This window comes from Bufo bufo, chromosome 6 (assembly GCF_905171765.1).
Source record: "Bufo bufo chromosome 6, aBufBuf1.1, whole genome shotgun sequence".
NCBI classification, from domain to species: domain Eukaryota; kingdom Metazoa; phylum Chordata; class Amphibia; order Anura; family Bufonidae; genus Bufo; species Bufo bufo.
In genome coordinates, this window is record NC_053394.1 from 84006546 (window position 1) to 84033305 (window position 26760).

At 44.0% G+C, this 26760-nt stretch overlaps 1 protein-coding gene and 1 pseudogene across 1 annotated transcript in view; both read right to left on the reverse strand.

Moving 5' to 3' along the window:
* The window catches only part of MINPP1 (multiple inositol-polyphosphate phosphatase 1), a 76660-nt gene that overhangs the window by 3364 nt on the left and 46536 nt on the right, over positions 1 to 26760 (reverse strand). The gene's annotated exons all lie outside the window — the stretch shown is intronic.
* Positions 20607 to 20699, reverse strand: LOC121006536 (annotated as a pseudogene).

Sequence of the window (26760 nt, forward strand, 5' to 3'; positions counted from 1 at the left end):
AAGACCGGCATTTTAGATGCCAATCCTAATAAGGCCCTGCGCTGGATCCGCCACAGTTATGAAGAGGCGCCGTCCTCTATATAACTTTAGCGCATCCACTGCCGTTTCTAAATGTAAGACAGCTTCTGCGCCTACTTTTTAAGACCTGGTGTGAGCGGGAAGAAGTCGCGCGAAGGACCTTCTCAGTGCAATCTGTGCCAGAGTTATGCCTAATTTAGGCGTATTTCTGTTTCATAAATGACCCCCAAAGTACATATAAAGCTGTAGGTACACTTTAAAAGGGCATCTCTCAGCAGGACCAACCCTATTAAAACAGCCATAATGTTTGGCAGGACTGAACCTGCTGATTAAAACCATGCCTTTCTTCCCCTGATCCGTTGCTGTATTTAGGAGAAATAAGGGAAATTTTAAATTATGCAAATTAGGGCTAAAGTGCACCTAACCAACTCTGTGCACAATATCTCCTCCTCCCTGCTTCCATGGACACTCTCCCCTCCACTTGATCAATAGAGTCAGAAATCCAGGTTGAAAAATAAAACAGCTACAAAAATATAAAAAAAATTCTAAATCACCCCCCCTTCCCAAATTTACATATATAACAAACAATAAAAACATAAAAGGAGTTATCCAGAAATATATAATGATGCTTTTCTCAGGAAAGGTCATCATTATCAGATCAGCTGTTACGGGGAGCTACCGCTTTCCTAGGAGCTCCAGTGAGCTCAGCAGACTCCCAAGCATCTCTCCCAAGCACAGTGCCGTACATTGTTTAGTGGCTGTCCTTGGTATTGCAGCTCAGCCCCATTCACTTCAATGGGGCTGAGCTGCACCTAGGCCATGTGACCAATCTAGGGTGACATCACATGGCCTAGGAAGACTCACTGAGCACCTGACCTCCTCTAACAGCTGACTGGTGAGGGTCCAGAGTGTCAGACCCCCCAATCTGATATTGATGACCTATGCTGAGGATAGGTTATCAATATTTATTACCGGATAACCCCTTTACGACATTTGCGTATCTGTTTGAGAGGGCTAAAACCCGTAAGCGCGCACCTCCGAGGTAGGAATGCTTTCGTAGAGATTGGGGAAAGCGCTCTATGCATGTAATAAGTCAGAGCCTGTACTAGGCTTCCAGGCTCATTATTTGTATATTACAGATCAGGTGGCAGCACTGAACTGTAATATACCTCTTTCTATATAGAATAATGGAGCAAATTCCATTATTCTATACAAATTGCAATCTGATGATTGCAAGTTGGAGACCCCTTGGGGTTCTAACGAAAAGTAGGAAGAAAAATAAATAAATAAATAAAAAATAAAAAAAATTATATATATATATATATATATATATATATATATATATATATATATATATATATATATAAATAAATAATCAATAAAATTCAAATCACCCCTCTTTCCCCAAAATAAAAAAAAAATATCATGGATATCGCCGCATGTAAAAACGACCGTATTATTAAAATATAAAAAAAAATACGGTGAATGACATAAAAAAAAACAGCAAAGCAGCCTTTTTTTCGTTATCACTTTACCTTCCCAAATTTTTTTTATAAAAAGTGATCAAAGTGTCATGCACATCCCACATTGGTATTATCATAAACTACAGATTGTCCTGCAAAATATGAGCCCTCACACATCTCCATAGACATAACTGCAACAAAGTTATGGCGATGAAAAGAAAACATTTTATTCGAAAGTTTATTTTTTTTCAATATTAAGACGCAAGAAAAACTGTGCATGTGGTATCGCCAGATTCGTACTGACCTGGAGAATAAAGAGCACCAGTCAGTTTTACTGCATAATGAATTCTGCCCCATTTGCAATTTGTTTATCTGCTTCCCACTAAATTGTGCCATAATGGTGCAATTAGAAAGTACAACTTGTTCCGCAAAAAACAAGCCCTTATATGGCTATGTGAATGGAAAAATAGTTATGGCTCTGGAAAGGCAGGGAGCGAAAAATTAAGATGCAAAAATGGAAAATCAGGAGGGCTCAAACATCACAGATATCGCCACGTCTAAAAATGTCCAAACTATAAAAATATGTTCGTATGCGGTAAATACTGTAATGGAAAAAAAACAAAACAAAAAAAAAAACGCAATTTGTCATTTGTTGGTCACCTCACAAAACAGTAAATAAAAAAAAAAAGTGATCAGAAAGTTGTATGTAACCCAAAATGGTAATGAATAAAAACTACAGCGCCCCCCACAGAAAACAAGCCCTCACACAGCTCTGTAGATGGAAATATAAGAGTTATGGGGGTCAGAATATGACGATGCAAAGCAAATGCTTATTTCTTCATTTTTTTTTTTAAGTAGTAAAGCATAATACATAAAGTGGTATCGCCATAATTACACTGACTTACAGAATAAGACCATCATGTCCCTTTAAGTGCACAGTGAATGGTGTAAAAACAAATCCTCAAAAAACAAGGCAGAATTATTGTTTTTTTGTTTTTCAATTTCATCGCGCAAATAATTTTTTTCCATTTTCTAATACAGGATTTGTTAAATTAAATGGTGACAAAAAATACAACTTTCCCTGCATAAAATGACCCGTCATATGGCTACATGAACAGAGAATTTAAAAAGTTGTGGGTCTTGGAGAGGAAATAAATGAAAACACACCAAAAAAACAAAAATTGTCCCAGTGCTTAAAGAAGAACTCCCGCAAAAAATTTATTCTCTCACCCGTTAGAAAGGTACATGATGTAATCTGTAGTGAATGTGAAGTCTGTATCTGTGAGTTATCCCCTCCCTTCTGCTTCTCAGCTATGTCATGTGACCAGCAATCAGACTTTCCAAATAAGGCTACTTTCACACTGGCGGCAGAGTGATCCGGCAAGCAGTTCCGTCGCAGGAACTGCCTGCTGGATCCGGCAAAACATATGCCAACTGAGGCCTCTTTCACACTTGCGTTGTCCGGATCCGGCGTGTACTCCACTTGCCGGAATTACACTCCGGATCCGGAAAAACGCAAGTGTACTGAAAGCATTTGAAGACGGAACCGTCTTCCAAATGCGTTCAGTGTTACTATGGCAGCCAGGACGCTATTAAAGTCCTGGTTGCCATAGTAGGAGCGGGGAGCGGGGGAGCGGTATACTTACAGTCCGTGCGGCTCCCGGGGCGCTCCAGAATGACGTCAGAGCGCCCCATGCGCATGGATGACGTGATCCATGTGATCACATGATCCATGCGCTTGGGGCGCCCTGACGTCACTCTGGAGCGCCCGGGGAGCCGCACGGATGGTAAGTATACTGCTCCCCCGCTCCCCGCTACACTTTACCATGGCTGCCAGGACTTTAGCGTCCCGGCAGCCATGGTAACCACTCTGAAAAAGCTAAATGTCGGCTCCGGCAATGCGCCGAAACGACGTTTAGCTTAAGGCCGGATCCGGATCAATGCCTTTCAATGGGCATTAATTCCGGATCCGGCCTTGCGGCAAGTGTTCCGGATTTTTGGCCGGAGCAAAAAGCGCAGCATGCTGCGGTATTTTCTCCGGCCAAAAAACGTTCCGTTCCGGAACTGAAGACATCCTGATGCATCCTGAACGGATTTCTCTCCATTCAGAATGCACTAGGATAATCCTGATCAGGATTCTTCCGGCATAGAGCCCCGACGACGGAACTCTATGCCGGAAGACAAGAACGCAAGTGTGAAAGAGCCCTGATGGCATTAGTAAGACTGATCAGGATCCTGATCAGTCTTAAAAATGCCTGATCAGTCAGAAAAATGCATTGAAATGCCGGATCCGTCTTTCCGGTGTCATCTGGCAAAACGGATCCGGCATTTATTTTCTTCACCTTTTTTTCGGTCTGCGCATGCGCAGACCGGAAGGACGGATCTGGCACTAATACATTCCTATGGAAAAAAAATGCTTTTTTCGCAGGAGATAAAACCGTAGCATGCTGCGGTTTTATCTTTTGCCTGATCAGTCAAAATGACTGAACTGAAGACATCCTGAACAGATTACTCTCCATTCAGAATGCATGGGGATATACCTGATCAGTTCTTTTCCGGCATTGAGCCCTTTTGACGGAACTCAGTGCCGGAAAAGAAAAAAGCTAGTGTGAAAGTACCCTAACACAGCATCTTAGGTGTGGACAGGAAGTCAGTTTCTCTATGTATTCCTATGGGAGCTACGGTCTCATAGGAATGAATAGAGAAGTAACTTCTTGTCCTGTGTCAGTTGGACACCGCTGAGGATCAGAAGGGAGGTTATAACTCACAAATACAGTCACTAATAAGAAGATTACATTCACTACAGAATACATCATGCGCCTTTCTAACAGGTCAGAGAGTTCTTCTTAAAATTCCTTATTTTCTATGACGGCAAAAATAACCTTTGTATTCATTATAAAGATTATGCGAGTCTCACTATTTATGGATATGATTAGCACTGTTCCTTTTTACAGCTGATCATGCCACCAATCAATACGAAGAAACGTCAATAAATCATTAGAAATTAATCTTTTTTTCCCCCTGGAATTATGCAGATGAGGTGATTTTTGTGTGAGTGTTCAACTACATTCACTACTATTTACTCACCTTCAGGAGAAGAACAAGTCAAACAAAAGGATAGACTATGTATACTTGTCACTGCCTGCCCTGTGAGAGATCTGAGAAGATCGGATAGACTTGCAGCACGTGAGTCTATCTGACAGGTCTTTCTGTGTTTCCCTTCTGTTTGTTGTTGTGGGCAGGATCCCACCTCTCCACAGGTTCTGCTCGTTAGCTGTTTAACCCCTTCAACCCTGGGCCTGTTTTCACCTTCCTGCCCAGGCCATTTTTTTAAAATCTGACATGTGTGACTTTATGTGGTAATAACTTTAAAACGCGTTTACTTATACAGGCCATTCTGAGATTGTTTTCTCGTCACATATCGTACTTCATGACACTGGTGAAATGGAGTCCAAAAAAATTATTTTTTATTTATAGAAAAAATAAATACCAAATTTACCCAAGATTTAGAAAAATTTGCAAATTTCAATTTCTCAACTAAGATAAGATAAGATGCCTTTATTGTCACTGTACAATACAATGTAATACAATGTACAATACAATGAAATTGTTTGGAGCAATCCTAGATGCCATGGACAGAGGAACAAGAACTGACATTTAAACTAAAGCATTACACTAGAAAAAACAAACAAACATTGCACTAGAAAGCATTACTATTCACAGTTCACAGCATATATATATATAGCAAGAGCAAAGTAGGAAGTGCTTATGAGTATATATACACACTGATCAGACACCACTGCAGACAAGAGATCATCATGGGTTCACGAATGCAGCAGTCACTTTCAGTCTGTGGTAGTTTCTATCCTTGGAAGGGGCAATAGTCTCTGAGCATTTAGGAGACTGATTGCTTTGGGGGTAAAAGCTGTTCTTCAGCCTAGTGGTGCGGGCATGTAGGGCTCTAAGACGCCTACCAGAGGGTAGGGGAATGAAAAGGCTGATTACTGATTGAAAAGGTAATTACTTTACATTCCCCATATGTCTACTTCATGTTTGGATTATTTTGAAAATGACATTTTATATTTTTGGGACGTTCGAAGGCTTAGAAGTTTAGAAGCAAATCTTAACATTTTTAACAATATTTCCAAAACCCAAATTTTTCAGGATCAGTTTAGTTATGAAGTCACTTTCTGGGGCTTACATATTAGAAACCACCCATAAATCACCGCATTTTAGAAACTACACCCTCAAGGTATTCAAAACTGATTTTTACAAACTTTGTTAACCCTTTAGGTGTTCCACAAGAGTGAATGGCAAATGGAGATGAAATTTCAGAATTTCACTTTTTTGGCAGATTTTTCATTTTAATCCATTTGTTCCAGTAGCAAAGCAAGAGTTAACAGCCAAACAAAACTCAAAATCTATTACCCTGAATCTGGGGTTTACAGAAACACCCCATGTGTGCTCAAAAACTAATGTATGTTCGCACAGCAGGCTTCATAGTGGAAGGAGCATCATATGGCTTTTGGAGAGTGGATTTAGCTGGAATGGAAATTGGGAGCTATGTCGCATGTGAAGACACTCTGAGGTAGCCCTACAGTGGAAACCCCTCAAAAAGTCACCCCATTCTGGAAACTACACCCCTCAAGGAATATTTCAAGGTGTGTAGTGAGCACTTTGACCCATCGGGCGTTTCACAGAATTAGGAAACGCTTGGCTATGAAAAATTAAAAATATTTTCCATAAAAAGTTGCTTTACACCCACATTTTTCACTTTCACAAGGGGTAACAGGACACAATGCACCCAACATTTTGTTCCCCATTTCCCCCCGAATTCGCCAACACCCAATATGTGCTCATAAAATGATGTATGGGTGCATGGCAGGGTCCAAAAGGGAAGTAGCGCCATAGGGCTTTTGTCGCATATAAAGACATTCTGAGGTACCCCTAGAGTGGAAATCCCCAAAAAGTGACCCCATTCCAGAAACAACACCCCTCAAGGAATATTTCAAGGTGTGTAGTGAGCACTTAGACCCATCGGGCATTTCACAGAATTAGGAAACGCTTGGCTGTGAAAAGAAAAAAAGGGGTAGCAGGACAAAATGCACCCCACATTTTGTTCCCCATTTCCCCCGAATACGCCAACACCCAATATGTGCTCATAAAATGATGTATGGGTGCATGGCAGGGTTCTAAAGTCAAACAGCTAAATATGGATTTTGCTGACCTGAATTGGCAGACATGGATTTTAGCTGCCATGTCACATTTAAAAAATTTCCAGAGGTCCCCAGAAATGAAAAATCCCAAAAAGTGACCCCATTTCGGAAAGAGCACCCCCGTACGAACATTTTAAGTGGTGGAAAGGGTACTTTTTACCAAACGGGTATCTCACAGAAGGCAGAATTACTTGAGACAAGCATTTCATAGCACACATTTGTAAAAATTACTAGCAGACCCCAATTTTTTACTTTCACAAGGGGTTAAAGGAGAAAATGCACCCCAGTATATGTTCCCCATTTTGCAAACACCCCATATGTGCTCGTAGCAGGTTGCACAGGCGCACAGCAGGTCGCTACAGGCAAAGTGCAAAATATGATTTTTGCAGGCCTGAATTGGCAGACATGGATTTTAGCTGCCATGTCGCATTTAAAAAATTTCCAGAGGTCCCCAGAAATGAAAAACCCCAAGAAGTGACCCCATTTTGGAAAGAGCACCCCCCTATGGACATTTTAAGTTGTGGAAAGGGTACTTTTTACCAAACAGGTGTCTCACAGAAGGCAGAAATACTAGAGAGGATTTCAAAGCACATATTTGTAAAAATGAAAAAGTACTAGCAGACCCCAATTTTTCACTTTCACAAGGGGTTAAAGGAGAAAATGCACCCCAGTATATGTTCCCTATTTTCTCCCCATTTTGCAAACACCCCATATGTGCTTGTAGCCTGCTGTATTGGCGCACAGCAGGCCGCTACAGGCAAAGTACAATTTGCAGGCCTGAATTGGCAGACATGGATTTTAGCTGCCATGTCGCATTTAAAAAATTTCCAGGTCCCCCCAGAAATGAAAACCCCCAAAAAGTTACCCCATTTTGGAAAGACCACCCCCGTACGGACATTTTAAGTGGTGGAAAGGGTACTTTTTACCAAACAGGTGTCTCAAAGAATAGATTATGTAGTGGTTGTTGGAAAGTGGGTATGCAAGTGAGGTGGACTAAATCAGAGATATGGAAATATTACAGGGAGCAAAAAGGATGAAATTAAAAATCCATGAATGAGTGGTAGGTTCGGAAGCATTCTTTCATGCAGAGGCCAGGTTTATCAGGGAAGGTGTCGCACTGATAAATGGTGTCCTTTCGTATTCCCCTTTTGTAACAAACCCAACATCTTTTTTGGGTCTTTCCCCTCTTTGCTGTTTGTGGGACTTCACCAGGGAAATGTTGTCCTGGTACAACACGGGCACCATGACCTCCTGAAGTACTCGGGCCCTCCCCTTCCTGACTTTGGAAAATTAGGGGCTTGGTTACCACCTCTTGGAACTGAAAAGTTCCTGTCTGGCCTGTAGTTCTATGTAAAATGTATGCATTGTACATTGCCATCTGTACAATGTATACGGCAAGCTTTTTGTACCACAACTTAGTTTTACGCATGGCACTGTAGGGCTCCAGAACTTGATCGGACAGATCAACCCCTCCTATGTGCCTGTTGTAATCAAGGATGCAGTCAGGCTTGTTGACAGGGGTAGTGGTACCTCACACTTGGGCAGGAGAACTGGTGTTTGTGTGAATGGTGGTTAGTACAAGGACATCCCTCTTGTCCTTGTACTTAACCGCCAGCATGTTCTCATGGAGGAGAGCCTTACTGTCGCCTTTTCGGAGTAGTTGCCCTACCAGGGATCTAGGGAGCCCTCTCAGATTTTTTCGCACTGTGCCGCAAGCCACAGTACCTCAGGCTTTTAGGGACATGAATAGGGGTATGCTGGTGTAATAGTTATCTACATAGAGGTGATAACCATTATCCAGCAGTGGGTGCAGTAAGTCCCACACAATCTTGCCAGTAACTCCTAGGATGGGGGGCATTCAGGTGGTTGTATCCGGGAATCTTTCCCCTCATAAACCTGGAACCTGTAGGTGTACCCAGAGGTACTCTCGCACATCTTGTACATTTTTATTCCGTACCGTGCCCGCTTGCTGGGCAGGTACGGGCGAAATTTAACCCTTCCTTTAAAATGTACAAGGGACTCGTCTATGCTAATTTATTTTGCTGGGGTGAATACCTCTGTAAATTTAGAGTTGAGGTGCTCCAGAAGGGGTCTTATTTTGAATAGACGGTCAATATTTGGGTCATTTTGGGGGGGGGGGGGGGGGGGGAAGGGGCACTGTGCATTATCATTGTAATGTAGGAATTTCAAAAGGGATTGAAACCTTGAGCGGGACATGGTCATATTGTAAATTGGAGTGTTGTACAAGACATCTGAACTCCAATATTGTCTCATTTCATATATTTTTTTTTTTTTAAAAGGCCCATATGCAGCAACAGCCCCCAAAACTTCATACTGTCTGCTGCATTTACAGGGGTCCAACCTAGGGGTCTAGCATATGAGGATGTTGGGTTTTGAGAAATACACTGCTGGGCTTACAAATTTGTTTGGGTCACGATCAAATTTATGAGATTGTCAGAGAAATAGATTTTGAAAAAATCTATTTCTGTGAAGCCCGTGCAGTCAATCTGGATTCCAGAGTTTCCCACAAACTCTGGAATTTGGGGCTTCATAATCCTCCAGCAGTGTGGACCATAGGGGATCACTGGGGGGGGGGGGGGGGGGGGAGTTAGGGGGGGCTACTTCATCTCTCCTGGGGCGTCTCCTTGAGGGTCCCTCATCACCGGATGACAATGATGATGAAGGAGTTGAGAAGTAGAGGAATGTGGCATCCTCTTTTCCCTCACTTGCAGACTCCGTTTCAGAGGCAAGGATGGCGTATGCCACTTTAGCGGAGTACATTCTCTGGGATGAATTGGACATTTTTATTTTTATTGGTGTGTGTAAAGTGAAAAGTGTCAGGGGGGTGTATGTGGTGATTTAATACGTGAGGGGACTTGTAATGAATGAATTAAAATAAAATTTATGAGAAAGAAAAAAAGAGAAAGAAAGAAAAGAGATAAGTGAAAGAATTAGATAAAAATTTAGAAAAAAAGGCTCCAAATTTTTTTTTTTTAAAAAGGCACTAAACCTGAGCAGATGCAGTCAGTAAATTACAGTACTGACCGGCGCTCAGTAGGTGCAGGACCCACGCACACAGACCCAGTGTGTGGGTTCAAAAATCTAAACTAGTACTAACTAAAATATCTATCTATCTATCTAAAGAAGAAAAGAAAAAAGCAGCACACATCAAACGCAGGTGCAAGTCCTTATAGGGGCCTGTGACCAAGGTCCCAAGTACATATAGAAGAAAAAAGGCAGCACTCCAGATTAGTGAAAAAAAGTGGATGGTTTATAGAGTTTACAAACTATGGTACAAAAATGTGAATTTCCGCATTTTGAAGCAGCTCTGACTTTCTGAGCACCTGTCATGTTTCTTGAGGTGCTAGAATGCCAGGATAGTACAAATACCCCCCAAATGACTCCATTTTAGAAAGAAGACACCCCAAAGTATTCACGGAGGGGCATGGTGAGTTTATGTATGATTTAATGTTTTTTCACAAGTTAGCGGAAAATTACACTTTGAGGAAAAAAATAAAATAATAAAGTTTCCATTTCTGCTAACTTCTGGCAAAAAAAAAAAATCTCCCACGAACTCACTATGCCCCTCAGTGAATACCTTGGGGTGTCTACTTTCCGAAATGGGGTCATTTGTGGGGTGTGTTTACTGTTCTGGCATTTTGGGCGGGGCTAAATTGTGAGCAACCCTGTAAAGCCTAAAAGTACTCATTGGAATTTGGGCCCCTTTGCGCACCTAGGCTGCAAAAAAGTGTCACACATGTATTATCGCCTTACTCAGGAGAAGTAGGGCAATGTGTTTTGGGGTGTATTTTTACATATACCCATACTGTGTGAGGTACACCCCAAAACACATTGCCCTACTTCTCCTGAGTACGTGTCACGAGGGTGTCAAGAGCCACGCCTGACTCCATTATACCCGGGGTCAGGAAGTCGCAGCGGGTGGCTGCGCGCTCTATGTCTAAAAACAGTGCTGTTTATTAATGGTAGCTTTCTGGGTTTGCCTTGCAATCCTTTTTGGCTCACTCATGGATCCGTAGCTTCTCCTCCTCAGCTGTTTCTTGTCCAGCAATCCCAACCTCCTTATATTCCCATCTCTCACTTCTCTGGTTGCCAGATATAGAGCTTCCTAGATATGTCTCAAGGTTTTGGTTGGTACGCTCAGTCTGTCCATTCGAAACAACATCGGAAGGGACCCCGTGAAGCTTCACAATTTCACTGATGAATACCTGAGCAAGAGTCTTAGCATTAGGTAGTAGTGGACAGGTTTAGCAAAATGGTACACTTCATTGCGTTACCCGCACTACCTAATGCTAAGACTCTTGCTCAGGTATTCATCAGTGAAATCGTGAAGCTTCACGGGGTCCCTTCCGATGTTGTTTCGGATCGGGGAACCCAGTTTATTTCTAAATTTTGGAAAGCTTTTTGTTCCCGTTTGGGGGTACACTTGTCCTTTTCCTCAGCTTTCCGTCCTCAGTCGAATGGACAGACTGAGCGTACCAACCAAAACCTTGAGACATATCTAGGAAGCTCTATATCTGGCAACCAGAGAAGTGAGAGACGGGAATATAAGGAGGTTGGGATTGCTGGACAAGAAACAGCTGAGGAGGAGAAGCTACGGATCCCTGAGTGAGCCAAAAAGGATTGCAAGGCAAACCCAGAAAGCTACCATTAATAAACAGCACTGTTTTTAGACATAGAGCGCGCAGCCACCCACTGCGACTTCCTGACCCCGGGTATAACGGAGTCAGGCGTGGCTCTTGACACCCTCGTGACAGTACGGCGATACCACATGTGTGACACTTTTTTGCAGCCTAGGTGCGCAAAGGGGCCCTGTGAAATCCAGTACTTTTAGGATTTCACAGGGCACTTCTCACGCTTTAGGGCCCCTAAAATGCCAGGGCAGTATAAATACCCCACAAGTGACCCCATTTTAGAAAGAAGACACCCCAAGGTATTCCGTGAGGGGTATGGTGAGTTCATGTAAAAAAAAAAAAATTTGTCACAAGTTAGTGGAATATGAGACTTTGTAAGAAAAAATAAATTCCGCTAACTTGTGACAAAAAAAAAAAATCTTCTATGAACTCGCCATGCCCCTCACAGAATACCTTGGGGTGTCTTCTTTCCAAAATGGGGTCACTTGTGGGGTATTTATACTGCCCTGGCATTTTAGGGGCCCTAAAGCATGAGAAGTAGTTTGGAATCCAAATGCGTAAAAATGCCCTGTGAAATCCTAAAAGTACTCTTCAGCGGAATACCCCTTTTTTGACATTTTGGGCTAACTAAATTTAGGGGGTATTCCTCTGAGACTACCCAGGAAAAAGAGCACACCTGCCTAGTAAAAAGGAGTGCTTGCGAAGTAAAGCTGCAATCGCTAATAAAGATCCAAAAAGCTCAAAAGTGATCTTTATAGCGCCGCAGCGATTTTTACGGTGTTTTTGCAGTGATCAGAAAAAAAATATTTCTGTCACTGCGGTGGGGCGGACTGAACGCAAGTGTGGGCACAAGATCAGGCCTGATCGGGCAAACACTGCGTTTTTTGTAGAGCCTAAGGTGACCCTAATGTACTGATATAGATCTGATTGCGATCAGTCTTGATCACTTACAGATACTATATAGTACTAGTGCTAATTAGCGACAGCGATGACGCTAATCAGCGACTAATCGGTGACTGCAGTGCGGTGGGCGCTAACTACCTAACAAGTAGCTAACTAACTGGCGGTGATAAGGGACCCTTAGGCCCCATTCACACGTCCGCAATTCTGTTCCGCATTTTGCGGAACGGAATTGCGGACCCATTCATTTCTATGGGGACAGACTTTGTCCCGCTCGGATCCGGAATTGCGGATCTGCACTTCCGGGTCCGCACTTCCGTTCCGCAAAAATATAGAACATGTCCTATTCTTGTCCGCAATTGCGGACAAGAAAAGGCATTTTCTATATAGCTATGGCAATTTGCGGATCCGCAAAATGCGGAAAGCACATTGCCAGTGTCCGTGTTTTGTGGATCCGCAAAACACATACGGACGTCTGAATGGAGCCTTACAGGGGGGTGATCAATGACGGGGGTGATCAGGGAGTCTATATGGGGTGATCAGGGGTTAATAAGGGGTTAATAAGCGACAGGGGGGGGTGTGTGTAGTGTAGTGTAGTGTGGTGCTTCTTACAGAGCTGCCTGTGTCCTCTGGTGGTTGATCCAAGCAAAAGGGACCACCAGAGGACCAGGTAGCAGGTATATCAGTCGCTGTTAACAAAACAGCGTCTAATATTCCTTTCTGATGCGATTTTTTTTTTAAACATCTACAGCCTGCCAGCGAATGATCAGTGCTGGCAGGCTGTAGTTTAACTTCAGAAATCTTGGGTCTCACGAGATGACGCCAATAGGCGTAGCTGAGACCTGAGAGCGCTGCTGCCCGGACGCCTATCGGCGTTACAGTGGCGGCAAGCGGTTAAAGGGTAGAGTCCTGACCAAGTTTTCACTCCCAGTAGAATAGGAGATAATCCCAACTGGGCCCCCTTTTACCCTGGGCCCCATAGCAGTCGCATGGTCTGCCACTATGGTAGTTAGTAACGCTTCTGGCTCTTAGCAAGCTCTGCCTCTGATGCCATCCCGTTGACTGCAGAGGAGATGCTTGCTTAATTATTTTCCAAGTCATGTCTCAAGGCCTATTTAAAAGATCGAACATTGAACATAGGATAGCTGCCTTACATCTGGTGGCATCAGAAGCAGAGCTTGTTAACAGCTCTTTTGCATACCCTCTTCCCGGAATTCCAGAGGAGCGATTAAGGCGCTCTTCAAAAGGAGATATAGTATCCCCCCTGAATTGTGGGAAAGAGACAATACAGTAATTGCTTGATGGAGGGAGGAAGCTGCGCTATGATAGAGGAAAGTTAGGGAGGCAGTGCCGTAATTGGTGGTTCACTGCTGTGACTGCTGGTGGGCAGGAAAATAACAGTCCTGTTTTAACTATTGGAGGAGGATCTGTTTGCACTGCTGGGGTATAATGGAAGGAGAATATGCTGTGAATGCTAGAGAGGAGGAGGGCAGACACATTTTTATGAAATGGAAGCTGTTTTGAAAATACAGTACAGGGGGTACAGTACATGTTAGGCCATTCATACATCATGGTTATGCACGCTTACCCGAAACAGGTCTGTAAGGGTGGGTTCACACATTATGTTTTATACCTCCGTTTGACGTATATGTTACAAAAAAAGGATACAATAACGCAGCACACCATATTGTATCCTGCACAGTCCAGTAAAAAAAAAATGTATATTTTTGTATTTTATTTTTTTACAATGGAACTCTACGGTGAACATATGCCTCTGTGTGGCATCAGTCTGAGGCATCCATTTAATGTATACGTTTTTTGTATACATTAAAAGCATGGGAAAACGTGACGTGAACCCACCCTTAAGATGTGCTCTACACTATTTCTGTATATCGTACGCCCTACCTTTCATACTTTATAGTGTCAGTTTTCCCTGAACTCATGTCCAGAGTGGGCAGAGTCTAGCTGCCATACACAGGACATATGGAGAAGAGGAGATTCTGCTGTAACCTGATCTCTCAGTGAAACTGGTAACCTGGTTTCATCGCTGCCTCTCTAAAGACAGGTGGATAAAGAAGGAATGAACAGTCCACCAGGGGGAGGAGAGGAGGTGATTGATACGTGGTGAAAGAGGCATTTCTGTGATATTACAGAGTTTCTTATCATTTGTACTGACTTATCAAAATAAATTGAAGAGACAGTTATTCTTTAAACATGCTAGGAATTATGTGAGAGTCGGTCTGCCTGCTTTAAATGTGACTTTTCTATGTCGTAGCTTACAGTGCAGCATCTTTAGCACCCCTCAGGTTGTATTCCTTTCTCACCTGGGGATAGTATTGTCACGGCAAGTGGGGATAAGAGGAACACCAAGTAAACAGACTAGGCCCCAAAGCTAGGGAGGAGGAAATGGTAACCTCCTAACAATCCCTGAGCCTCTCCCTGACTGCTAACGGTATGAACAAGTCCTGATGGTGAACGAACTCGTACGCTTGAACCTAAGCCCTGCTGACACTGAAGCAATCCCTAACTTAGGGAGCGGGGAATGAGACAGACAGTACCTTCCACCATGAAGGGACCAGCGTCTCCCTGAGACCTAGAAGCAACCTACGCACAAAGGGGAGAACAGGAGGACTTAGCTTGAGACGAGCAGGAAGTAGAGGATCCAAAAACAACCTGGATAGAACTCCAGAAGGAAAATATCAACCGCAAAGTCAGCAGTAAGAGGTGTACTTAAATAGAGCCTTTTAACCCCTTCCCGACACATGACGTACTAGTACGTCATAAAAGTCGGTGACTTACCGCATCGTGACATAATAGTACATCGTGGATAACTCCGGTCACCGCGGCGAATCGCGCGGTGACCAGAGTAAGCTGACTGCACTAATCGGCAGTCAGCCATCTTAGATGAAGGTGAGGAGGAGTTTTTCCGCCCCCCTGCAGCCCCGATCGCTGCGATTGGCTGGCTAGTGAAGACCAGCCCATCGCAGCACCGGCAATGAATGGAGTTGCAGGGGGGCTCGGCTAGAGGTGGGAGGGGGCTGATGACATCAGCCCATGTCTCCTCCTAGGGTCAGGGAGGGGACACCAGACACAGTTGTCCCTTCCCAGCGCTGCGATTAGCTGGAGCAATGCTCCAGCCTATGGCAGTGCTATACTACAATTATCCAATCTGTGGTGCTGCTGGTGGCTGGGACGGAGGTGATTGGGCTGATTACATCAGTCCATGTCACCTCTGAGGTCAGGGAGGGGACACCAAACACAGGTGCCCCTTCCCAGCGCTGCGATTGGCTAGAACAACGCTCCAGTCAATGGCAGCGCTATGCAGCAGAAAGAACCGTTGGTGCCTCTCTGCAGGCAGCCATTCTAGCTTGGTGACTGCTTGCAGAGAGGACCTGTGCTGCTCGTTGTCGGCTGGGACTTGTGGTACTACCACATAAATCAGTGCTTTCCATTCAGTGCTTTGAAGAAGAAGAAGCAGAAGAAAAAGAAACATCTGGAACAGCTGTAGTGATCTTTGGCTCATCTGCAGCTGTTTCAGATCCCCATTCATCTATAACCATGATTGTATCTAAATTCACAATCAATTTAAATACAATCATGATTAAAGATGAATTGTATTTTTAATATTGCTATACTTTTGATACACTTGCACTTTATTACTTCATCATGGATCTGTGATTATGAAATTGTTTGCACTATTTATATATGCCACTATGCACATGTTATTCAGCTAGACAAAGGCTCCTATGAGAGAGCTGAAACGTTGCTGCTAGATGGGATGGCAACCAGAGAAGTGAGAGATGGGAATATAAGGAGGTTGGGATTGCTGGACAAGAAACAGCTGAGGAGGAGAAGCTACGGATCCCTGAGTGAGCCAAAAAGGGTTGCAAGGCAAACCCAGAAAGCTACCATTAATAAACAGCACTGTTTTTAGACATAGAGCGCGCAGCCACCCGCTGCGACTTCCTGACCCCGGGTATAACGGAGTCAGGCGTGGCTCTTGACACCCTCGTGACACGTACTCAGGAGAAGTAGGGCAATGTGTTTTGGGGTGTACCTCACACAGTATGGGTATATGTAAAAATACACCCCAAAACACATTGCCCTACTTCTCCTGAGTAAGGCGATACCACATGTGTGACACTTTTTTGCAGCCTTGGTGCGCAAAGGGGTCCAAATTCCAATGAGTACTTTTAGGCTTTACAGGGTTGCTCACAATTTAGCCCCGCCCAAAATGCCAGAACAGTAAACACACCCCACAAATGACCCCATTTCGGAAAGTAGACACCCCAAGGTATTCACTGAGGGGCATAGTGAGTCCGTGGGAGATTTTTTAATTTTTTTTGCCAGAAGTTAGCAGAAATGGAAACTTTATTATTATTTTTTTTTCCTCAGAAAGTGTAATTTTCCGCTAACTTGTGAAAAAACATTAAATCATACATAAACTCACCATGCCCCTCCGTGAATACTTTGGGGTGTCTTCTTTCTAAAATGGAGTCATTTGGGGGGTATTTATACTATCCTGGCATTCTAGCACCTCAAGAAACATGACAGGTGCTCAAAAAGTCAGAGCTGCTTCAAAATGCGGAAATTCACATTTTTGTACCATAGTTTGTAAACGCTATCGGCCAGATTTATCATGACTCTGACAGCTCACTCCACTTTAACATATGGCTAAAGTCAGTTTTAGCCAAGTCAGATTTATGACCGGCCCTTTAAGACTGTAATAAATGTGGTTTGACGGTAGCAGTTTATCCGTCAGTAAGCAGCTTTACAAAAGTCGCACATCTTTACGAAAAAGTCGCACGTTTTTATGAAAAAGTCGCATGTTCTATTAAAAAGTCTCATAAGATAAGCATAGTCCTCACGGGAGTGAAATTGTGACTTTTTTGCGAATTTTTTGCGACTTTTTAAATAGTCCCAATAGTAAATCTGTCTAGAGATTCATTTACATAAGAAAACACGCCCACTTTTAGAAAACTGCGCAGTTTTAGCGTTAGGGACATTTTTGGGGACTTTTTCACTCCATTATTCTGACCTGAGCTAATGATAAATCTGGCCCAATAACTTTTGCGCAAACCAATAAATATACACTTATTGGAATTTTTTTTTTTTAAAGACATGTAGCACAATAAATTCTGACACAAACTTGTATAGAAGTGTAATTATATTTGAACAATTTTACCAGAAAAAGTTAAAAAAAACTTTTTTTGAGAAAATTGAGGTCTATTTTGATTAATAACAGAAAAACGAAAAATCTCAGCAGCAATCAAATACCACCAAAAGAAAGCTGTATTTGTGAGAAGAAAAGGAGGTAAAATTCATTTGGGTGCCAAGTTGCATGACCGAGCAATAAACCGTTAAAGTTGTGAAGTGCCGATTTGTAAAAAAGGGCCTGGTCACTAGGGGGGTATAAACCTGTGGTCCTTAAGTGGTTAAAGAAACAACTTTTAGCAAACGAGGCAGTGAAAAAAAATGGGTCACTGAAAGGGGTTTAGTCAGAAACCCTTTTGTCCTATGTGGGGGGCCTGGTTTGATCCTTGATATGGGGCCCTTACTTCTCTATGTACGCCACTGCTAAGAGCTCATGCATACCCTCTTTCCCACAAGTCACATTATAGCAATGCATGACCCTCTTCCCCTAGGGTCACAACAGTGCCCGTTCCTTCAAACCAGTAATCACAGCAGGCCTTCCCCTCTTTCTGTAGAAATTACAACTCTGCCTTCTCACCACACTTTTTAAGTATGACAGCACAAAGCCTACCCCTTTGGTAACAGCAATTACAAAAGTATACAATATCACCTATTACAACCATTCAAAACTGTGACTGGTGCCATAACAATATGGTGGACCATACCCACAATGAACAAGGTCCAAATCCCTAGATAAAAAATAATGGATGAGTTGTAACTGGTGCAATAAACTCTATATGTAGAATGATCAAATAATACATTCATATGCTGATAAAATGTGTATAAAGGCAAAGATAACAAAATGGTCCTCCAAAAAAATAACTAAAAATAGTCAGTGCCAAACATTAAAGTGGACCTGTCAGCAGAACCCTATTAAATCAGTCATAATGCCTGGTAGGGCTGATGGTGCATAGAATTATACTATTTGTATGTTTTTACATGCTGCCATTACTGAATTATTAGTCTTTGCATAGATATGAAAATTAGCTTATTGGTGCATCAAGGGGTGGGCCTGAGCCTTCGGAGCACCAGATCTTCAACACCCTGTGTCCTACCACTCACTCATTCCCCTTGATTGACAAGGCCAGGTATGTTACCTTGCCCTGTAATCTTGTGCATTGGTTGTTGCTCCCAGTATTGGTGCACACACAGAGTATCTATTTCAGCTTCCAAAGCAGGACAGATACCTTCTGTGAATGTGCCAATGACATCACTTTGCACCCAGAACTGGAAATTCCAGTTGTGCAATGATGTAATTGGCATATGAAATTACAAACTCTGGGTTTGTGACTGAAAACCGGGCTAATCCAGGATTGGTTGGGGGTTGGGGCTTGGAACCCCCCCCCCCCTCCCATTATGTATCACCATGACTTCTTCAGGAAAATAGCATTTGCTGAGTCTACCTGCTGAGTCTACCTCAGCTGTTCCAATCTCTTTTCTTTTTATAAAGAGTTAATTATATAACCACCATGGGGGGGCAGCATCCTAATGGAAAAATCAGGAGACTATTTCTTAGGAGCACAAATACCCAGTGAGCTCTCACTACTTAAAGCGAACCACCAGTCAGAACTAAAATCTGACTCTACAAGGGACACGTGTATTCAACATATCCAGTGCCCTCCAATCCCTTTTTTTTTGACCCTCGTAACATTTCGTTCACTTTTTCAGACTGTCCCATACAGAGCACGTCTAAGGCTACTTTCACACTTGCGGCAGGACGGATCCGACAGGCTGTTCACCCTGTCGGATCCGTCCTTCCGCTATTTCGCCGTGCCACCGGACCGCCGCTCCTTCCCCATTGACTATAATGGGGACGGGGGCGGAGCTCCGGCACAGCACGGCGAAAGGCCGCCGGACTAAAAGTCCTGCATGTCCGACTTTTTAGTCCGGCGGCTCTCGCCGTGCACCGCGGTGCTGCGTAGGAGCTCCGCTCCTGTCCCTATTATAGTCAATGGGGACTGTCCGGCGAAATAGCGGAAGGACGGATCCGACATGGTGAACAGCCTATCGGATCCGTCCTGCCGCAAGTGTGAAAGTACCCTAACCTGGTACCAGAACGGAGGGGCGAAGGTAACATGGAGGCAACAGAGGTCACCGGGTATGTCATATTATATATATGACTAGGTCATTGTCACGGCGGAGAGTGGGGGAAACCCCCCACCATACAATGTAAGACTGATAATGGTAGCAACTAGGCCAGGATGCCGGGATCAGATCACCTTCTATTGCATCCCTAATCCTCTCCCTCCACACCAAAACATCCACACAGGTAAGGTAGGAGAAAATGGAGGATAGAATGGGAAGACATCGCTGGAGACATCGATTTTCTTTTCTTTTTTTTCTTTTAATTTCTTTTTTCGAAGCCCGAAGAGCGTGCTTTCAACACCCGTGCAACAAAATCGTGCAGCGTGCAACACAAAAATCGTGCACTAGGTCGCGGTCTATCGCAGGCCCTCTCCGTAAGAGAAGGTCCCCCCACAAACCATTCCCTATCCCTCCGGGGCCGAAGCTCCTGCAAGGGACTGGGACAAGTGGCAACCCTCAGCCTAAGCCAAGGGTTCGCCCATCTATGCTCCCGGCTTTCGCCTAGGCTTCCACCCAGGGAGTCAGCCAGGAGCTCAAGAAAGGTCTGGACTCTCCCCGGAGGGAGAGCACAAGGGGTTTCGCAGGGGGGGTGAGGAACCAATATGGCCACACACCCCCCCTAGACCTCAAGGAGGGGGTACCCGAAAGGGCGCTGCAACCCTGAAAATCCTAGTGAACACACAACGTGTAAAAGTGCACACAGTGAACATAAAAATAAATAAGTGAATGTGTGCCTTACGGCCCGGACAGTCGGCCGGAATTATAAAAATTCCTCTCTTGTCAAGGTCGAAGCCGAGCAAAGAGAAGGGAGTGTGCTAAAATGTGTGAAAGTGAAGTACGTGCAAATGTGCCATCACTCAGTGGGATCCCACCCCCAGTGAGTTCCGGCACCCCAGGGTCACTGCTCCTGGGGTACTTTGCACTTCAGGCTTCCAAACAACTTAGCCCCTGGCTTCGATCCAGCAGAGCCCTTTGTCACCTAGCAAGGGTACCTTTAAACCCAAGCCGTACATGCTAGGGATGCGGTGTGGTTCACTGCTCTCCTCCATAACATACTGCAAGCCCTCAGGTATGCCCTGTATGGATGGAGTTTACAGTCCAAGAGCCAGGCTCGACTGGACTGATAAGAACAGATACTACACTTGATCTTAGCCAAAAGGCCGAGAAGCGATGGAAACATCGATGTCCCACTAGGTGGCCCTCACACTGGAAGATGGAACAACCAGACAAGGAGCATAACTCCAGCACACACCAAGGCTGGAGTACAACTGACTCCTGACCTTAAGCCACAGGTAAAAGTAGCACCTAGTGACCACACCCAGCAAGGTAGTTAACCCTTACTGTACCAGACAGGGGAAGGCTACAACTTAAATGGGAAGTGCACACACCAGCCACAACGTTGCCCCCAGCAACAGCATGCGTGGCAACCATGTCACGGCGCACACAGCCAAAGCCGAGACACTGCCACCACATGCCATAACAGCAACACGTTGCCACCGGCAGCAGCAAGCATGGCACCAGTGTCACGGCGCACACAGCAAAGGCCGTGACAGTCATGCATAGTAAAGGGGTTCTTCAGACCTGTACCTAAAAAGTCTCTTTTAGCTAACCTGCAACAGAAGACAGACATTTTGGGTGGTACTTATCCTTCCGTCACTCTGACGATTCTCCTGGCTGGGATCAGTTGACTGACCGACTGGCTGCGGGCTCTTCCTCTGACATTGTGACCAGATGTGCTCCTATGTCTTCCTGTTCAGCTACCTCACAGTATGCAGCTGAACAGGAAAAAAGAGGAGAACATCTGGTTGCAATATCAGAGGAAATTCCCAAAGCTGGGATCGTGGAATTCAGGGAGCAATGAATGGATGAGTACTGCTCAAAGTGTCTTCTCCCCACAGGCTGGCTGAATAAGACATTTTAGGTACAGGTTTGGAGAACCTCGTTAAAGGGGTATTCCGGTAAAGTAACTTAATTTTTGAAAAACTGCATTAAGGCTGCAAGCTGTGACCCAGCCAGAACCCATACCTGCCAGGGGCGTAACTATACGGGAAGCGGGGGAAGCAGCTGCTTTGGGGCCCTGACCCAGAAGGGGCCCATCCAGGAGGAGGAGGACTACAAGATTTTGTCAGGGCCCCCTCAACAGTATTACACAATTAAATTATATACAGTGACAGTATAGACAATGTATAAGATGGATGGAACAGCTTCCGGGCCGGGTCTGAGAGAGCGATCTTTACTAGCCACAAAAATGGGGGCAGCATAAAAAGAAAGGGGTTGTGAAAAAATTACTGGGGGAGGGGGGCCCATTCAAAAAATTTCTGTGGGGCCCAGTCATTTCTAGCTACACCACTGATAGAAAGGAAAAAAAGCCAGCAGCACTCCAGATGATTGAAGAAATCGTGTGGTTTATTGACCCAAAAATGAAGCGACGTTTCAACAGCTTGTTGCTGTCTTTATCAAGCCTAATGCACATGTGCTACAAGCATGTGATATATAGGGACATTAATGAACAAAAGATTGACATCAATTAGGAATACATAAGCAAAAAACATGAATATAGTGATGTCTGTGTTTATACAAATCCATGAGGAAAAACCGCCGCAGTTTAACAAATAAAGTGCATATAAAAACATAGATATGGAATACAACATTCTTGCATTACATAAAAAAAGGTACTAATGAGTGCAGGTGAACAATATCATGTGAAATTAAAAGAACTCACTGTCAGCTGTGTGACTGTATGCATCGCATGTTCAGCGGCGTTCCCATTCACCTACCGCGCATGCGCGGGAGGAACAAATCTCGCGATCCTGCCGGCGTCCAGACACTGAATGGAGACCACAACACAGATGGCCGGAATAGCCTCACACATAATGTGCGCATGTCCAGACCGCAATAGAGGCTGCAAATCAGTCGATACATACAGGGAGTGCAGAATTATTAGCCAAGTTGTATTTTTGAGGATTAATTTTATTATTGAACCACAACCATGTTCTCAATGAACCCAAAAAAACTCATTAATATCAAAGCTGAATATTTTTGGAAGTAGTTTTTAGTTTGTTTTTAGTTTTAGCTATTTTAGGGGGATATCTGTGTGTGCAGGTGACTATTACTGTGCATAATTATTAGGCAACTTAACAAAAAACAAATATATACCCATTTCAATTATTTATTTTTACCAGTGAAACCAATATAACATCTCAACATTCACAAATATACATTTCTGACATTCAAAAACAAAACAAAAACAAATCAGTGACCAATATAGCCACCTTTCTTTGCAAGGACACTCAAAAGCCTGCCATCCATGGATTCTGTCAGTGTTTTGATCTGTTCACCATCAACATTGCGTGCAGCAGCAACCACAGCCTCCCAGACACTGTTCAGAGAGGTGTACTGTTTTCCCTCCTTGTAAATCTCACATTTGATGATGGACCACAGGTTCTCAATGGGGTTCAGATCAGGTGAACAAGGAGGCCATGTCATTAGATTTTCTTCTTTTATACCCTTTCTTGCCAGCCACGCTGTGGAGTACTTGGACGCGTGTGATGGAGCATTGTCCTGCATGAAAATCATGTTTTTCTTGAAGGATGCAGACTTCTTCCTGTACCACTGCTTGAAGAAGGTGTCTTCCAGAAACTGGCAGTAGGACTGGGAGTTGAGCTTGCCTCCATCCTCAACCCGAAAAGGCCCCACAAGCTCATCTTTGATGATACCAGCCCAAACCAGTACTCCACCTCCACCTTGCTGGCGTCTGAGTCGGACTGGAGCTCTCTGCCCTTTACCAATCCAGCCACGGGCCCATCCATCTGGCCCATCAAGACTCACTCTCATTTCATCAGTCCATAAAACCTTAGAAAAATCAGTCTTGAGATATTTCTTGGCCCAGTCTTGTGTGTCTTGTTCAGTGGTGGTCGTCTTTCAGCCTTTCTTACCTTGGCCATGTCTCTGAGTATTGCACACCTTGTGCTTTTGGGCACTCCAGTGATGTTGCAGCTCTGAAATATGGCCAAACTGGTGGCAAGTGGCATCTTGGCAGCTGCACGCTTGACTTTTCTCAGTTCATGGGCAGTTATTTTGCGCCTTGGTTTTTCCACACGCTTCTTGCGACCCTGTTGACTATTTTGAATGAAACGCTTGATTGTTCGATGATCACGCTTCAGAAGCTTTGCAATTTTAAGAGTGCTGCATCCCTCTGCAAGATATCTCACTATTTTTGACTTTTCTGAGCCTGTCAAGTCCTTCTTTTGACCCATTTTGCCAAAGGAAAGGAAGTTACCTAATAATTATGCACACCTGATATAGGGTGTTGATGTCATTAGACCACACCCCTTCTCATTACAGAGATGCACATCACCTAATATGCTTAATTGGTAGTAGGCTTTCGAGCCTATACAGCTTGGAGTAAGACAACATGCATAAAGAGGATGATGTGGTCAAAATACTCATTTGCCTAATAATTCTGCACGCAGTGTACTCATAGTTGTGTATATGGATACCAGATAAATATAGGGAGCAAAATTCTTATGATACCACTGATACCTGCAAATATAACCAGAGCTTCAATTTACCTTGCAATTGATTTGTCTACCTCCTGTGTGAGCCTGCAGCACACAGAGAATCATGGCACCTGATCTTCCCTCAAAAGACTACAATCCCCACAATCCCTAGCTTTCCTGCTGTGAGTGTTGAGGTTTATTGATTGGCTGCCTGATGTACAGTCCGGTCACGCCCCCTCTTCTCAGTAATCTCCAGCACCCTAACACGCCCTTTGTTTCACAAGACATTTAGCTAGAGAATTGATAGCAACACACTGAGCATGCTCGACCTAACAAAGGCTCAGAACTACAGGTCGATGCCGTGGTAATTCATGAGGAAACACAGTGAGTAGCAGAGGAAGAAAACTACTTTTATAACTACTGAATGAGTGAGGCCACCCTCTAGTCACAGCTATGGGAGTTCCGAAAAAAATAAATAAAGAATCCATGCACTGGCTCTCCTATTTCCGACCCTGTTATAGCAGTGAATAGAGGGGACGCTGTGCATTCGCAGTGCGCTCTCCATTTATCGCTATGGGACTGGGAAATATAGCTAAATACCCTTACTCAGCAGGTGCGGTGTGCAGCACTTTACTTTGGGGGACCCGTTCTGGAGATCAGAGCATTTCCCAGAAGTGGGACCTGTACCTATCTAATAAAGATGGTATATTCTAGCGATATGCTATCAATGTCTGAGATGGGAAAACCCCTTTAAGGTGACACGCAAACGTCACAGATGCGACATTTGCACAAGAACACTTCTGCCCAATACTGTAAAGAATATTGCCTCATCCTATATAAGTGCCTGGGATTAGGTTTCGCATTATTGTATAAGGTATTGCAAGCAGCACAGTAGCCTGACCTTTGTTCTACTCTTTACAGTTCTCATACTTCCAGCTTGTTACAAACTTGTCACACAAGCCAAGACTTCACTTTTCATAAGGCAATAAACATGTTTGTAAAGTGTTTTAGTTAAAGGGAGTCTGTCATCAGCATTTCACTTTTTTAACCCTTCCCATAGCTCCCTAGCATGCTTACATTTAATAAAAACGTTACCTCTGGCATCAATCCTGGACTTATAGAACCATCAAAAACGATCTTTATAACTTATGCAAATGAGGGCTCGCAAGTGCCCAGGGGCGGCGTTACACTCGTAGGTGCCCTGCTTGCTCAGCCTTTTCATTGCGTCCCCCCGCCCCCTCCTGCCCATCCTTTCCCTCTGACCGCCTTTCTACTAACTTGTTATTCCGCCGAGATCCCGCGCCTGCGCACTCAGTCCGTCGGCCGGGGCATGCGCACTGCGATGCCCATTCCTTGTACGGCATCACAGTAACTATGCGCCGGCTTTCCTTACTTGTCTTCATTTCTTTTCATTTGTGTGAAAGTTCACTAGCTCCTGTCAAATGGCCTTATTCAGCTGTATACACAGATAATGCAAAGTCGGGTGTTTGCAATTCATCCACAAAGTAAGGCTGTGTTCACACTTGCACTTACCTAATCTGGCACTTGGATCTGGCCTAGCCGGGCACTACTGTTCACCTCTGGACCCCATTAACTATAATGGAATCCGGCCAGTTTCCGGCATAAGTGCTGGGTTTTAGCGGGACAAAAAGTCCTGCATGCGCGACTGTCCATCTGAAAACCGGCATGGTTTTCACCCCGCTGGATCCCATTATTGTTAATGAATTCCAGCAGGCCGGAAAAGCCAGCCCGATCAGGTAAATGCAAGTGTGAACCTACCCTAAGCGCTATAGACTATACATATAATTCCAGGTCCCCTCAGCCCCCCACCCTCCTGTTTCAGAGTAATCCCAGAACAATAGAGCTCCATTCATTGCGTAGTGGATGGGGCTGGGAACTGCAGTGCTGCTCCCATTTACTTGGGAGTAGTTCTACAGTTAGCACCGGGACTACAGACACAGGAACTACTCTAAAACAGCGGGAGTGAGGGGTGTCGGACCCCTGCTGATCAGATACTGATGACCTATCAGGAAAGGCCATCTACATTAAAATTTTGGAATGCCAGTTTAAAGTGTACCTGAGTTTTCAAAAAACAAAACAAAAAAAAAAAAAAAAACCTTACATAATGCCTGCGCTTCTTTGTACAATCATAACTGAAGGCGCAGTTATGTTTAGGCTTCCCTAATGTTTTAGCTTACGGGATCGACTAGTTCATAGTCACTATGAGGGTCCCAAAAAAGAGGGTACTTGGCTAGACCGCAAGCCTTTGGGCGTCTTTAAATGCGGATTTGGTAAAGCCTGCAATTTCATCAACACCTCAAAGACAGTAATCTGTTCCATCACACAACGTCCCTTTGCTATCCGGGACTTTGCAAACTGTAAAACGAAAGGCGTTCTATATATTTGCCAATGTATATGTCCTATGGACTACATTGGCAAAACAAAAAGAGAATTTCGAAGAAGGGTCTGCAAACATATTAACGATATAAAAAATTAAAAGATACACCTGTAGCTCATCATTTTAACAACTACCATATGGGCGACATAGGCTCTGCTCGTTTCTCTGTCCTTGAGGTGGTTCCCTTCTCTGAAAGAAGAGGCGATTGGGACAAGAAGATCCTCAAAAAAGAAACCGCATGGATCTACCGTTTTCAGTCCCAGTCCCCCCCTTGGGCTTAATGAAAGATAAAATTTCACATGTTTCATCAGAAATCCCTGTCCATTTAATACACAT